Consider the following 8,989-nt stretch of genomic DNA (forward strand, 5'->3'; position numbering starts at 1 on the left):
CAAAACAAGCTAACCTCGAGGCTATTATTAATTTGAAAAGCCCCAGTAATGTCAGAGAGGTGAGAAGGGTTCTTGGTATGATTGGTTATTATCGTAGGTATGTTAGAAATTTCTCAGACCTTGCTCAACCTCTTACAATACTGTATTTACATGTAAGTGAAGTGATGATTCATGTTATGTGTAGTCTTACCGTGTACTATACTGTATGTATGTACATACAGTATACTTGTGAGTAGTTAATGAAGTGTGTTCATACAGTAATACAGTACAATACTTACACAGCACTGTGATAGAAAACATGTAAAACAAATATACTGTAGTGCAGCACAAAGGGTTACCTTGCGTGACAGTTCGTCAACTGCATCTAGGCAATGGGCAGCGAGTTGGTAGGTTATGAATTGACCCACCCTGGGGAAGAAAGCATTAGCATATTTTAAATTTTCTTCCCTGTCTCTGTTACCTAATCCCTGCGAAGACCGAGGGCCAACTGTACAGTACAGTTCAGTACATACACGTACATGTGGGTGTTTAAGCATATGATACGTATATGCTTCAGCCATATGGTAGATAAGTTGATGTCCATCAATTAAGAGAGAGTGATTGAAAATTTGCTAAATCAATAACAAATTGATCTCACCCTAAGAGATTTATTCAAATAGTACCACTGGATGAATAACAATAATTGTGGCATTCTTTCTTGCAGAATATAGGGTAGCACCATGTAAGGGGCAAGTTGCAGATCTCAGAAATATGCTGTTTAATGGTTGATCATAGAAGGCACAGAAAATTTTCTAATACAGTACAGTATTATGAATATTAAAGAAACCTGCATAGTTAATCCTGTCCTGGATCTTCTGACACAGCTGTAAGAAAACATCATCCACCCACTTCCAAAATGACAAATTCGGAGATAATTTGCATCTTTTCCTAATACAAACCTGGAGTTATCTATTTGGATTATCTTTTGGCAAAGCTGGAAGGTAGCCATCAGACTTGAAGTGCAAGTTGGCAACCCTGCCTAACCGCTTGAGAGGGTAGGCTGGGGGTGGCTGAGGGGTACCCAGCCACCTCTATATATACTCTCACAGCTGTGTGGTACACCACTTTTGATTGTTGGCATGACTTCTGGGGGACAGGTGATGGTGGGCCAATTTATATAAATAACTCCCGGTTTGTATTAGTTTGGCAAAAATCCAAATTATCTCCAAATTTGTCTTTTGTTCCCATACTAACAAACCTTCCGTTATCTATTTGGATGACTCACTCCTAGTTAGGTGATACACCTCGCTAAAATATACAAATTTTGTATAATAGCCACCTGAGCAATTCAGTGTCATAAGAGTTTGTCGTCTTGTATAAACAGATTCTGAGTTTAGATATAGGAAAAACAAGGCGTTTCCCATTGCTTACCTTGCAGAAAGCAAATGGGATGTGGACAGTATATGAATTTATGACTTATACTAGGCTACACCAGGGAAGTGATAATTACCAGCAGAGGTGTAAACCAGCTTGCAGACAGACCCGTGGTGCTGTACCCCAAGGGAGGGGAAGATGAAGAAAGGAAAAGCCAGACATACTCTCATTCATCCCAGTCTTAACCCAGTAAACTAATGCCCTCCACCAACTGCTAATTGTCCATCAAGAAGCCTGAAGTATTCTTAAAACTCTTGTTGAGCAGCCACCACAGGTCCAATAGTGAAAGTATTGAGTCTCCTGTGGGTCACGTCCTTTAATTAATGGGCTGTGAAGGTAGTTTGTCTCTTCCACACACCCGCTTGTAGTACTTGCAACATGGAAAACTAGCGTTTAAATGACATGGATATACTAATTCCCCTGACATCATAAGCTCTAGGTCGTCGAGCCGGAGGAGGACCAGGAGCCAAGGCTCTTTCGATCAATTGGCAAATCCAGGAGAAGACAGTGTTTTCAGTGATCCTTCTCTTTACTCTTCCCGAGCTAGCAAACAGAGGTGTTAGCCGGTCGGGGCCATGCTTCTGCAGTGCGTTTAAGATAATACCACAAACTTCTCCCTGGGCATAGTAACAACTGATCTGGGTCACTGGTTACAGAACGGAGACTCTCAATCTAGGCCCGAGTGTAGGGTCCAGTAACCCCCGATTTTTAGTCTTAGCAATGAACTCAGGGACAAAGTTGAATGTCACTTCCCCCCAACCCCTTGAATGGGCGATGTCCTACGAGTGGCCACAAAGTTCACCGACTCTCTTTGCCGAGAAAATGTCAACTCCTTTCAGCTTAAAGGTGAGGCTCAAGGCCGAGTGATAGTCTTTCACCGCCAAGACTGAAAGAAGCTTTTCCTCCCAAAGATATGCAAGGAACTCCGATATTCCTGGTATAGTGGCATCGAGCGGAGCGATATTCCTTCCACAAAAACAACCAAAGAAGACTCTTCGAGGTTGGGGACTTATGCATGTAGCCGGACATTCTTTACATAACTTTTTGTGAAAAGCCCTTCTGAGAGAGGAGATGCTGGATAGTCTCCACGTGTTAAGTCGAAGCAACTGCATGGTTCTATGAAAGATGTTTGTGTGTTGTTGTTTGAGTAGATCTGGTCGTGGAGGAAGCTCTCTGGGTAGAGCTACTAGAAGTTGCAGGAGGTCTGGAAACCACTCTGTGTGATGCCATAGTAGAGCTACAAAGTTCAACATTAGATTTTTGGATGCTCTGATCTTGTTGAGCAGTCTTCTCATCAGACAGAAAAGGGGATAGGTATTCATGTCGATGTTGTCCCACCGTTGATGAAACATCTTGCCACAGGGCCTAAGGGTCTGGGACTGGAGAAAAGTACAGAGTAAGCTTGCTGTTCAGAAATATTGCGAACAGATCTACAGTCCGGGTACCCCATAAAGTCAGGACTTTGTTGGCTATCGGACGATTCAAAGACCATTTTGAGCCTACTATCCGAGTCGCTCTGCTCAGATTGTGCGCCAGCACATTCCTCTTGCCCCGAATGAAGCAAGCTGATAGGGACACCGAATGTTCTTCTGACTATCTGAGGATCTTTACTGCAAGATGGCATAGACGCTGAGAAAAGCTACCACCTTCTTTGTGTAAGTAAGTCACTACTGTGGTGTTGTCACTCTACATCACAGAGTGACCTGCCAGCACCTGTTGGAACTGATGAAGAGATAGGTATGCTGCTCTCATCTCTAGAATATTTATGTGCTGCTACCTTTTTGACTCTGACCAAAGGCCGGAGATTGTGTGATAAAGCAAGTGAGCCCCCACCCTTCTTTTGATGCATCTGTGAAGAGCATCAAATCCGGAGCAGGGACGAGATGATCCTGACACCTTCAAAGGTTTTTGTCTGCCATCCACCAATTCAAGTCCGTCAACTGATTCTGAGTTATTGGTACTCGAGTGTCCAGTGGGTCTGAGTGTAGGTTCCACATGGACTGTAGCTGCCATTGCAGGGATCTTATCCTGAGGCGGCCATTTTGAACCAGACGGAGGAGAGAGGTTAAGTGACACAACAGACTCAACCGATGAGAGGCTGGAAAAACTTCTTTTCTGAGGAGGGGTGAAGCCACTTCTCTTAGTCTGTGTACTCTTTCATCTAATGGGAAGACTTTATATTGGACCATGTCTATTATCATACCAAGGTATACCAGCCTTTGAGAAGGTTGCAGTGATTCCTTTTCAAGATTTATCAGGACCCCCGAATCCTGACAAAACTTGAGAAACATGTCTCGGGGATGAAGAAAGGTCATCTCCGAGTTTGCCAGGATTAGCCAGTCGTCCAGGTATCCGAGGGGACAAATGCCGTTCCTGAGAGCCCCAGATGACACTAGGGCGAACACTCTGGTAAATACCTGAATAGCTGTCACGAGACCGAAGCATACAACCTTGAACTGGTATACAGTATCTTATCCTCGTGTATGAACCTTAGATACTTTCTTGTAGACGGATGGATTGGGATCTGGAAGTATGCGTCCTTTACATCCAATGTGCACATGAAGTCCCCTACTCGAACCGCCTGAATGACCGTGTCCAACATCTTCATTCTGAACTGAGTCTGTTGCACACACTTGTTCAGAAGGGAGAGATCGATGACTGGTCGCCAGCCTCTAGTCGCTTTCTTTGCCAGAAAAATTCGACAGTAGAAGCCTGGGGATCCATTCGCAACCTCTTGGAGAGCACCCTTCTGCAGCATGATCTGGACTTCAGCACTGAGGGCCAGCTTCTTTGCAGATCCCTTCGCATAGAAGCGTAGATGCACTGGATTCCAAGTCAGATGAAGGAGAGATTGAATGAACGGGAAGCGATACCCTTGAGCGATCACTTCGACCGTCCAGGGATCTGCCCTGTGGAACTGCCACCTCTTCCAGAGGCACGAGGCCTCCTCCCACACGTGCTAGGTGAAGAGGAATGCCATTCCCAGTGGGAGTGACCACCTCGGCCATTTTCTTTTCCTCCCTTCTTTCCTCTGAAGAATTGAAAGGGCTCTTTAGACACCTTTGTAGGTCCTGAGGAGCTAGAAGTTGAAGGATGGGAAGAAGGTGCTAGGTGACTGTGAGAAGACTGTGAAGGTCTACCATAGGGCCTCCATGTCATGGCCCTTTGGACGATTTCCTCTATTGTTCAGCAGCCCTCTCTCTCTCTAATCTGGAGCGAAGAGAGTAGAACCCTCAAGGGTGGAAATCCTCAACAAGGAGACTTCCACATTTGGCACTTGCTTGTGGAATTTCCTGATGACAGTATCTCCTCTCTTGAACTCAATAGTTCAGGTACCAAACAACTGAAAAAACTCCAAAGTCTTCCTGGGCAACTCCTTCGAAAGATCGTGGGAGCGAACCATGAAGCCAAAGGATCCTAACCATAGGTCAAGCTATGAAGTCACCTGCATGGTGTACTTCACACTTCTCTTTATGTAATGAAGCTCAGTTGCTGAGAGGGAAGCCCTCAGAGAGGAGAAGGTTTGAGACGAAAGACCCTTTGTTAGAGATTCTACTGAAGGGTCAAGGGACATGGTGGAATATGGTGACCCTTCGATCTTATAGTACTTCCTTTGAAGGACAAAAGGAAGTAGTAGAGACTGAGAGGAAGAACCTGCCCTCAAGGAACTAGAAGTTCCAGCTATCTGAGCAATAGCCTTCCTTTTGGAGGCTGTAAAGTCTTTAAACCAGGGCAAAGCTGCACTAGTTCTGGGATGCTTCTGAGTCTCGAATATTTCATCAAGAACCATGTCCTTACCCTCCTGGGTGGTGGTACCTGGAGTTGACAGCCTACTGATTACTGATAGCCCTAATACCTGCCAAGAGGTGTGTTCCGACTCACGCCTCTCTTGCTAAGAGTGAAAGTTCGAACTAGCCACCTTTGGAAGATTTTCATCATCCGTATCTAAAGGGTTATCTACCTCCAGGCACACATCTAGCGCCTGGGGTAGGTCAGGGTCGTCAACGGGATTGATAGAGGGACCCCCTACAGGGGACCTTCTCTGTGCCTCAGCCAAACGAGCTTCCCTTGGTGCAGCATTCTTGGGTTTTGTCTTGGTATCTTTCGACTCCCTTCACACAGGATGTTCCTCCGTGGTCTTAGGAGGGGGAGCTTGTGATGGCTTTGAGGTACCAGCAGCTGAAGCTCTGGCAGTGGGAACTGAAGCTTCTTCCTCAAGTGGAGGTAAAGAAATTTCTTGACGGGTGAAGGGATGGATGATGCCGGTGTGAGGTGGTATTACAACTCTCATCCTTCTCTCCTTACCTTAGCCGGAGTAAAAGGTAGGTTGGCCATGTAAGTGTCAGAACAAGGAGGGCCCCACGGCACAAGATCAAGATGAAGGTAATCGCCGTGCCTTGTCCGACGTTGGTCTCCTTCTAGGGTCTAGACTCCCAAGAGACTAACTCTAAAAGAGGACTCCAAAGCAATTCTAGGGGTAGCTCTGACTGGAGCAGTCAGAGGTTGTGGCGGTGGAGGAGCCAGACCCAGAGACTTCTGCAGGGTGGAGAGGAAAGCCATATGCTTCCCTTTGAAGGTCCAGGAGGGGGAAGTCCCCTAGGGGGAGCTCTAGAGGGAGCCGGCATCGACGCAGGTAAGTCTCTGCAGCAGAGGAACATCCGGACGATCCGGGTTAATAGGAACTTCAGCGAACATATTAGTAGGCTCCTTAAAACCCTCTGGAAAGGGTATAGCCCAGCCGATGGAGCTGGTAGAAGCTGAGGCAGAGGCGGAGGTATTGATATTGCGCTTGCTTGCAGTTCCGACACATCTGCTCAAGCATTGCTCGCGGAAATCACGGATTTGTGTACAAAATTGCGAGTTTCGCTCGACAATGGGCGCGATTCACGAGCAGAAGTGCTCACAATGGAAGCACTAAGAGCCATACTGGAAGCGGAAGGTCTAACGCGTTCCTGTTGTAGCAGAGAAGTACCTACATCTGACAAAGTTGGTAGAGGGGGAGCTCGGATTAGGGGCAACACTAAGCGTTGGAGAACGCGTCCCATTGGGGCGCGTTGGAGAACGCGTCTCATTGGGACGCGCTTTCGAGCATTGCATGGGTGAACGTTTTGCCAAAAAATCCCAGGCGGTAAAAGGCCATGGAGGTTTAGCTGGACGCCTGTCTGAGGGACGGTCAATCTCATGATCAGGTTCGGTCTGAGGTCATTTAGGAGAAGGACAGGTTGAAGGGCTACATGTTGATGGACTGCACGAATGCCTACCTCTAAACGAAGAACATCTAGACCTTGATCGTGACCGAGCGGTTCACAATTGTGAATGGGAGCGTCTAGCTCTTGTTCAAAAACGACATGAGCGTTGTGAATGCCTAGCACGCGACGTGAGCGTTGGCCTCGCGAATGTGAGCATCAGCCTCGCGATCGTGAGCATCGCCCTCACAAGTATGAACGCCGCCCTCTTGAACGGGAGCGTCGTTCTCGTGATCTAGATTGTCGAAATCTAGAACACGTATGTCTAGCCCAGGGTCTAGACTAGTATGCTCGGGATTGTGCAGAACGCGATCACAAGATTTCTTCTCGTGATGAGTAACGCCTCAGAGGAGAGCATTGAGACCGAAGGTCTTGTGACCGTGAAGCTCCAGAGCAAGAACGCCTTCCAGAAGAAGAGTGTTTGGATCGTGATGACCTACGATCCAGATGCTGCTAGTGGGAGGAGCAATGGTCTCAGGAAGATCATAATCTGCAACCGACAGGTTTCTGTAGGAAGAAACCAAAGTTTGAAGGTTACAGGACAACGAGGTGCCAGGATGGTGAGTAGGGTTGTTGTCAACAGGAGGCCGTTGAAGGGGCAAATGCAAGCGATCACCTCATCCTCACGTGGAAGGTCCAGGAGAGGGCGACAGATGGACTTTGCACAGCTCCAAAGCATGAGATATTAAAGGCTCTGGAGAAGGGTCCTGCCTGGCACCGCACTGAAGGAGACGTAGTAGTTCCTCCTACGAAGGGGGTCCAGAAACCCCTAAGGTTGGCCACACCTGCAACACATCTGAAAGGGATACTTTAATTTCTAATGGCACTGGAATTCTCCGTAAGATATGGACAAGTGCTGACTATCTAGGAAATTTACTTTGTAATATCAATGAGGGTTGGGGAAAAATAACTTTCATATCATTCGACTAAAATGTGAAAGCCATTTCATTGTCTGTCTAAGTCCAATGCTTACATTTGGGAGACTAATTGTGAGTTACTGCGCATGCGTTGTTTACATTCACTTTCAGTGGCAGCTGTTCTGTTTTTTGTATGAAGTGATTATTGGCAAGTTTTTTTTTTCCTTTTTTTCAACCAAATAAGAGCATTCAGATATCTATGCACAAGTTCTCAGATGTTATTTGACAGTAGCTTTTTTTTACCATCTCTTTAGTTCAAGCTGACTATCATCACAAGATGATATCTCCCACAAGGGTGTTCAAGCTATTTTGAAACTTAGTGTAATTTAATTTAATTCTGTAATTATGATTAAAACACTTTCCGTTCAGTATATAACTCTCGATGCTCATCTAAAAGTAAAAACATATTCCCAAAATAATAATCCACATATTTGGCAAAAGCAGCTCACCTACATATGTAATAAGTGAAATAATTATTATTACATGTTTAAAACACATGATGTAATATGTCATTTTGGATGAAGATGCTAGCCGTGGGACTTGCTGTAGTCACTCAAATCATAAACAGGATGCACAATGCAGCCTCAACAATGTAACATTTTTCTTAAACGTCAACACCAATGCATCAGCGTGTGAAAGTTTGTGACGTCACCGGATGCAGGTGTCTTCCGAGATTGTGATAAAATTGCTATATCAACTAAGCATACGATATCTGTGATATCGATAATTTAATCAGTTCATATCTATACTTCACCAGAATTGGTCATCTGACCAAACCAGCTCCCTCCTGTGATGGAGATGTTTAACTCTGTTGTTTTTAAAAAATAAATACTTTTTAAAGCTAATAAGATGTACTTCGTTATCCAGCTTCACACATCTTAAACAACACATACTCAATGAGTGCTTATAAAAGTAGCACACTTATAAATGGTGGCAGCGGTTAAACTCTACGAATCAGAGAAAGATCTTCAAGTAACTATAATATTAAACTCTAAGAATTAGAGAAAGATCTTCAAGACTTCAAAATAAAAGCTGTAAAACCAGAGAAAGATCTTCAAGAACTCAACGTTATTTACATGTATCTACAATTTTGACTAAGTAATATAGTCCATCGAAATATTTAACATTAATGAATGTTATGAATACAAACCGATGAACTGGATCTTCAATCAACATCCTAGGAAACCCAAGGACTGACGTTCAACGTTTGCAAAACATATCCAGGAAGCACTACATTCAACAAGAAATTCGAACGATACATCGCTAACAAAACATCAAGAGAGAGAGAGAGGATGTGTCGACATCACACAGAACCACATATAAGCTAAGTACAAATTTTTGAATTCATTCCAGTTTGGGCAGTGAAGTGTAGTTATCACGAGTCGTTAGTCGATTATTACTGAGGTGAGTGAA

Source organism: Palaemon carinicauda, chromosome 12 (genome assembly GCF_036898095.1).
Source record: "Palaemon carinicauda isolate YSFRI2023 chromosome 12, ASM3689809v2, whole genome shotgun sequence".
NCBI classification, from domain to species: Eukaryota; Metazoa; Arthropoda; class Malacostraca; order Decapoda; family Palaemonidae; genus Palaemon; species Palaemon carinicauda.